This window comes from Urocitellus parryii, unplaced genomic scaffold, assembly GCF_045843805.1.
Source record: "Urocitellus parryii isolate mUroPar1 unplaced genomic scaffold, mUroPar1.hap1 Scaffold_333, whole genome shotgun sequence".
Taxonomy (NCBI): Eukaryota; Metazoa; Chordata; class Mammalia; order Rodentia; family Sciuridae; genus Urocitellus; species Urocitellus parryii.
In genome coordinates this window covers 134,193-140,797 of record NW_027553033.1, presented here as the reverse complement: position 1 = coordinate 140,797, position 6,605 = coordinate 134,193, and positions in this window count along the sequence as shown.

The window sequence follows — 6,605 nt, the reverse complement described above, 5'->3', positions numbered from 1 at the left end:
GGGTTAGGGTTCGGTTAGGGTTAGGGTTAGGATTAGGTTTCGGGTTAGGGTAAGAGTTAGTTTTAGGGTTAGGGTTAGCATTCGTGTTAGGGTTTAGTTTAGGGTTAGGGTTAGGCTTATGGTTAGGGTTAGGGTTCGGGTAAAGGTAAGGGTTAGGGTTAGTGTTAGGGTTATGGTTAGAGTTAGCGTTAGGGTTAGGTTTAGGTTTAGGGTTAGGTTTAGGGTTATGGTTAGGGTTAAGGTTAGGGCTAAGGTTAGGGTTACGGTTCGGGTTAGGGTTAGGTTTAGGGTTAGGGTTAGGTTTAATGTTCAGGTTAGGGTTAGGCTTAGGTTTCAGGTTCGGGTTAGTGTTAGGGTTAGGGTTCGTGTTCGGGTTCGGGTTAGGGTTCTGGTTAGGGTTAGGGTTAGGGTTGCGGTTCTGGTTAGGGTTAGGTTTAGGGTTCTGGTTCTGGTTAATGTTAGGATAAGGGTTAGGGTTAGGGTTCGGGTTCGGGTTCTGATTAGGATTATGGTACTGGTTATGGTTAGTGTTAGGGTTAGGGTTAGGGTTTGGTTAAGGTTAGGTTTCAGGTTCCGGTTTGAGTTAGGGTTAGGGTTAGGGTTAGGATTTGGGTTATGTTTAGCGTTAAGGTTAGGGTTCGGCTTCGGGTTCGGGTTAGGGTTAGGGCTAGGTTTAGGGTTAGAGTTCGGATTCGTGTTAGGCTTAGGCTTAGGGTTAGAGTTAGGCTTAGGGTTAGGGTTATGGTTAGGGTTAGGGTTATTGTTCGGTTTAGGGTTAGGGTTAGGTTTCAAGTTAGGGTTAGGGTTAGGGTTAGGGTAAGGGTAAGGGTTTGGTTTAGGGTTAGGGTTCGGATTCGGGTTCGGGTTTTGGTTAGGGATTGGGTTCGGGTTTGGTTTAGGTTTAGGGATAGGCTTCAGGTTAAGGTTTGGGTTCAGGTTCGGGTTCGGTTTAGTGTTTGGGTTAGGTTTAGCGTTATGTTTAGGGTTAGGGTTCGGGATAGAGTTAGGGTTTCGGTTCGGGTTCTTGTTAGGGTTAGGGTTAGGGTTAGGGTTATGGTTAGTGTTATAGTTTGGGTTAGGTTTAGCTTTCGGGTTAGGGTTCGGGTTAGGATTAGGTTTAGGGTTCGGGTGCGGGTTCGGGTTCGGTTTAGGGTTATGGTTAGGGTTAGCATTCGTTTACGGTTAACGATAGGGTTACGGTTCAGGTTAGGGTTGGGGATAGGGTTAGGGTTAAGCTTAGGGTTCGGGTTCAGGTTCGGGTTAGGGTTACGGTTGGGATAGGGTTGGGGTTCAGGTTAGGCTTCGGGTTCAGATTCGGTTTCGGATTAGGGTTATGGTTAGGGTTAGGGTTAGGGTTCGGGTTAGGGTTAGGGTTAGGGTTTTGGTTCGGGTTATGGTTAGGATTAGGGTTAGGGTTTGGGTTCGGGTTCGGGTTCGGTTTAGGGTTATGGTTAGGTTTAGAATTCGGGTTAGGCTTAAGGTTAGGGTTCGGGTTCGGTTTAGGGTTAGGCTTAGGTTTAGGTTTCGGATTAGGGTTAGGGTTAGTTTTTGGGTTCGGGATCGAGGTAGGGTTAGGGTTAGGGTTAGGGTTAGGATTAGAGTTTTTGTTAGGTTTTGGGTTCGGATTAGGATTAGGGTTAGCGTTAGTGTTGGGGTTAGGGTTAGGCTTCGGATTCTGGTTCAGATTCGGGTTAGGGTTAGGGTTAGGGTTCGGGTTTGAGTTAGGGTTTGGGTAAGGTTTTGGGTTAGGGGTAGTGTTAGGGATAGGGTTAGGGTTTGGTTTCGTGTTAGGGTTAGGGTTCGGGTTATGGTTAAGTTTAGGGTTAGGGTTCAGGTTGGGTTCGGGTAAGGCTTAGGGTTAGGGAAAGGGTTCGGTTTTGGGAAAGGGTTAGGGTTAGGGTTTGAATTAGGATTAGGGTTAGGATTGGGGTTAGGGTTAGTTTAGGGTTAGGTTTCAGGTTAGGGTTCGGGTTAAGTTTCGGTTTATTGTTAGGGTTAGGTTAGGGTTAGTGTTTGGTTTAGGGTTATGGTTAGGGTTCGAGTTTGGGTTTGGTTTAGTGTTCGCGTTAGAGTTAGGGTTAGGGTTAGGGTTAGCGATTGGGTTCGGTTTAGGTTTAGGGTTAGGGTTAGGGTTCGAAGTAGCGTTAGGGTTAGGGTTAACGTTACGGTTAGGGTTCGGGTTAGGTTTAGGTTTAGGGTTTGGTTTAGGGTTAGGGTTAGCGTTCGGTTTAGTTTTAGGGTTCGGGTTCGGGTTAGGGTTTGGGTTGGGTTCGGCTTCGGGTTAGGGTTAGGGTTAGGGTTAGGGTTACGGTTAGGTTTCGAGTTAGGGTTAGGGTAATGGTTCGGGTTAAGGTAGGATTAGGGTTAGGGTGAGGATTAGGTTTAGGGTTCGGGTTAGGGTTCGGGTTCGGGTTCAGGTTAGGGTTAGTGTTGGGTTCAGGTTCGGGTTAGTGTTAGGGGTACGGTTAGGGTTACGGTTAGGGTTCGGGTTAGGGTTAGTGTTCTGGTTTGGGTTAAGTTTAGGATTAGATTTAGGGTTAGGGTTAGGGTTCGGGTTTGGGTTCCAGGTAGGGTTTGGATTCGGGTTAGTGTTAGGGTTAGGGTTAGGGTTAGGGTTAGGGTTAGTGTTCGGGTTAAACTTAGGGTTCGAGTTTGGGATCGGGTTAGGGTTTCGGTTCGGGTTCGGGTTGCGATTAAGGTTATGGTTCTGGTTAGGGATTCAGGTTCAAGTGCGGGTTTGTTTTAGTGTTAGGGTTAGGTTTATCGTTATGTTTAGGGTTAGGGTTCTGGTTAGGGTTAGGGTTTCGGTTCGGGTTATTGTTAGGGTTAGGGTTAGGGTTACGGTTAGGTTTAGGGTTCAGGTTCAGGTTCGGGTTCGGTTTAGGGTTTTGTTAGGGTTAGGGTTCGGTTAGGGTTAAGGTTAGGGTTAGGGTTCGGTTTAGGGTTGGGGATAGGGTTTGGGTTGGGGTTAGGGTTCGGGTTCAGGTTCGGTTAGGGTTAGGGTTGGGCTTAGGGTTGGGGTTCAGGTTAGGGTTCAGGTTCAGATTCGGGTTCGGATTAGGGTTAGGGTTAGTGTTAGGGTAGGGTTCCGGTTAGGGTTAGGGTTAGGGTTCGGGTTCGGGTTCAGTTTAGGGTTAGGGTTAGGGTTAGGGTTAGGGTTACGCTTAGGGTTAGGGTTCGGATTAGGGTTAGGGTTAGTGTTTGGGTTCGGGATCGAGGTAGGGTTAGGGTTAGGGTTAGGGTTACGCTTAGGGTTAGGGTTCGGATTAGGGTTAGGGTTAGTGTTTGGGTTCGGGATCGAGGTAGGGTTAGGGTTAGGTTTTGGGTTCGGATTAGGTGTATGGTTAGGGTTAGGGTTAGGGTTCGTTTTCAGGTTAGGGTTAGGGTTAACGTTAGGTTTAGCTTTAGCGTTAGGTTTTTTTTGGATTAGGATTAGGGTTAGGGTTAGGGTTAGGGTTAGGGTTCAGGTTCGGGTTCGGATTAGGTTGAGGCTTAGGGTTAGGGTTCAGGTTAGGGATTCGGAATCAAGTGCGGGTTTGTTTTAGTGTTAGGGTTAGGTATAGCGTTATGTTTAGGGTTAGGGTTCGGGTTAGGGTTAGGGTTTCGGTTCGGGATATTGTTAGGGTTAGGGTTACGGTTACGGTTAGGGTTAGGGTTCGGGTTCGGTTTAGGGTTTTGTTAGGTTCAGGGTTCGGTTAGGGTTAACGTTAGGGTTAGGGTTGGGGATAGGTTTTGGGTTTGGGTTAGGGTTGGGGTTCAGGTTCGGGTTAGGTTTAGGGTTTGGGTTGGGCTTAGGGTTTGGGTTCAGGTTAGGGTTCTGGTTCAGATTCGGGTTCGGATTAGGGTTAGGGTTAATGTTAGGGTTAGGGTTCCGGTTAGGGTTACGGTTAGGGTTCCGGTTCGGGTTCGGTTTAGGGTTAGGTTTAGGGTTAGTGTTAGGCTTATGGTTAGGGTTCAGATTAGGGTTAGTATTAGGGTTTGGGTTCGGGATCGAGGTAGGGTTAGGGTTACGGTTAGGGTTAGGGTTAGGGTTAGGGTTCGTTTTCAGGTTAGGGTTAGGGTTAACGTTAGGTTTAGGTTAGGTTTAGTGTTCGAGTTAGGGTTAGTGTTAGGGTTATGGATAGGGTTAGGTTTAGAGTTCGGGTTGAGATTAGGGTTAGGTTAAGGGTCAGTGTTAGGGTTCGGGTTTGGGTTTGGGTTAGGGTTAGGTTTAGGATTAGGTTTAGAGTTCTGGTTAGGGTTAGGGTTAGGGTTAGGGTCCGGGTTATGGTTAGGGTTCACATTATATTTAGGGTTAGGTTTAGGCTTAGGTTTAGTGTTAGGGTTCGGGTTAGGGTTCGGTTTATGGTTAGGGTTAGGTTTACGGTTAGGGTTAGGGTTAGAATTAGGTTTAGGGTTAGGGTTAGGGTTAGGGTTAGGATTAGGTTTTGGGTTAGGTTTAGATTTTGGGTTCGGTTTCGGGGTTAGGGTTCAGGTTTGGGTTAGGGTTTGGGTTAGGGTTAGGGTTCAGGTTTGGGTTAGGGTTTGTGTTAGGGTTAGGGATCGCAGTCGGGTTAGGGTTAGGATTAGGGTTAGGATTAGGATTAGGGTTAGAGTTAGGGTTAGGTTTCGGGTAAGTGTTAAGGTTAGGGTTAGGTTTCAGTTTAGGTTAGTGTTAGGGTTCGGGTTAGCGTTAGGGTTCGGGTTCGGGTTAGGTTTATATTTAGATTTAGTGCTAGGGTGAGGGTTAGGGTTAGATTTGGGTTAAGGTTCGGGTTCGGTTTTGGGGTTGGTTTCGGATTAGGGTTAGGTTTAGGGTTAGGGTTAGGGTTAGGTTTAGGGGTAGGTTTAGGGTTAGGGTTCAGTTTCTGGTTTGGGTTAGGGTTAGGGTTAGGGTAAGGGTTCGGGTTAGGGTTAGGGTTAGGGTTAGGGTTAGGGGTTAGAGTTAGAGTTAGGATTCGGGTTAGGGTTAGGGTTCGCATTAGGTTTAGGGTTAGGTTTAGGGTTCGGTTTATGTTTAGGGTTAAGGTTTGGGTTCGGGGTCGGGTTCCGGTTCTGGTTAGGATTAGGGTTAGGGTTTGGGTTAGGGTGAGGTTTAGGGTTAGGGTTAGTTTTAGGGTTCGGGTTCGGGTTCGGGTTCGGGTTCGGGTTCGGGTTAGGGTTTGGGTAATGGTTTGGTTAGTCTTTGGGTTCGGGTTCTGCGTCCGGATAGGGTTAGGTATAGGATTAGGTTTAGGGTTAGGGTTCGGGTTCGAGTTAGGGTTAGGCTTCGGGTTCGGGTTAGGGTTAGGGTTAGGGTTCGGGTTAGGGTTTTGGTTAGTGTTCGGGTTCGTGTTCGGGTTCCAGTCAGGGTTAGTGTTAGGGTTAGGTTAGTGTTCGTGTTAGGTTTAGGGTTAGGGTTAGGGTTATTTTTAGGGTTAGGGTTAGGGTTAGTGTTCTGGATCATGTTAGGGTTAGGGTTAGGGTTAGGATAAGGGTTATTGTTATGGTTATGATTTTGGTTAGGGTTCGCGTTCAGGTCAGGCTTAGGGTTAGGTTTAGGGTTAGGTTTAGGTTTCGAATTAGGGTTAGGGTTAGGGTGAGGGTTAGGTTTAGGTTTCGGGTTAGGTTTGGGTTAGGGTTATGGTTATGGTTAGGGTTAGGGTTCTGATTCGATTTCGGATTAGGGTTAGTGTTAGGGTTAGGGTTAGGGTTCTGGTAAGGGTTCGGGTTAGGGTTTGGGTTATGCTTAGGGTTAGGGTTGGGGTTACGGTTAGGGTTAGGTTTCGGGTTAGGGTTAGCGTTAGGGTTAGGATTAGGGTTAGGTTTAAGGTTTGGATTAGGGTTCGGATTAGGTTTAGGTTTAGGGTTAGGTTTAGGGTTCGGGTTCGGGTTAGGGTTAGGGTTAGAGTTAGAGTTAGGGTTCTGGGTCTGGTTCGGGTTAGGGTTAGTGTTAGGGTTATGGTTAGATTTCGGGTTCTGGTTTGGTGTGGGTTCAGGCTAGGGTTAGGTCTAGGGTTTGGGTTTCAGGTTAGGGATAGGGTTAGGGTTTGGATTAGGGGTTAGGGTTAGGGATAGGGTTAGGGTTACTGTTAGGTTTCAGGTTGGGTTTAGGTTTAGGGTTATCTGTTAGGGTTAGGGTTAGGGTTAGTGTTAGGGTTAGGTTTCGGTTTAGGTTATGGTTATGGTTACTGTTAGGCTTTGTGTTAGCGTTAGGCATTAGGGTTAAGGGTTGGGGTTAGTGTTAGGGTTAGGTTTAGGGTTATGGTTTGGGTTCGGGGTCGGGTTCCGTTTCGGGTTAGGGTTAGGGTTAGGGTTACGGTTAGGGTTAGGGTGAGGTTTAGGGTTAGGGTTAGGTTTAGGGTTTGGGTTAGGGATAGGGTTAGCCTTCGGGTTGGGTTTTGGTTCCGATTAGGGTTAGGTTTAGGATTAAGGTTAGGGTTACAGTTAGGGTTCGGGTTAGGGTTAGGGTTAGAGTTCGGCTTCGGGTTCGGTGTCGGGTTTGGGTTCGTGTTAGGGTTCGGTTAGGGTTAGGGTTAGGTTACGATTAGGGTTAGGATTAGGGTTAGGTTTAGGGTTAGGGTTAGATTTTGGGTAAGGGTTCATGTTCAGGTATGGTTCAGGGTTAGGGTTAGGCTGGTTAGGGT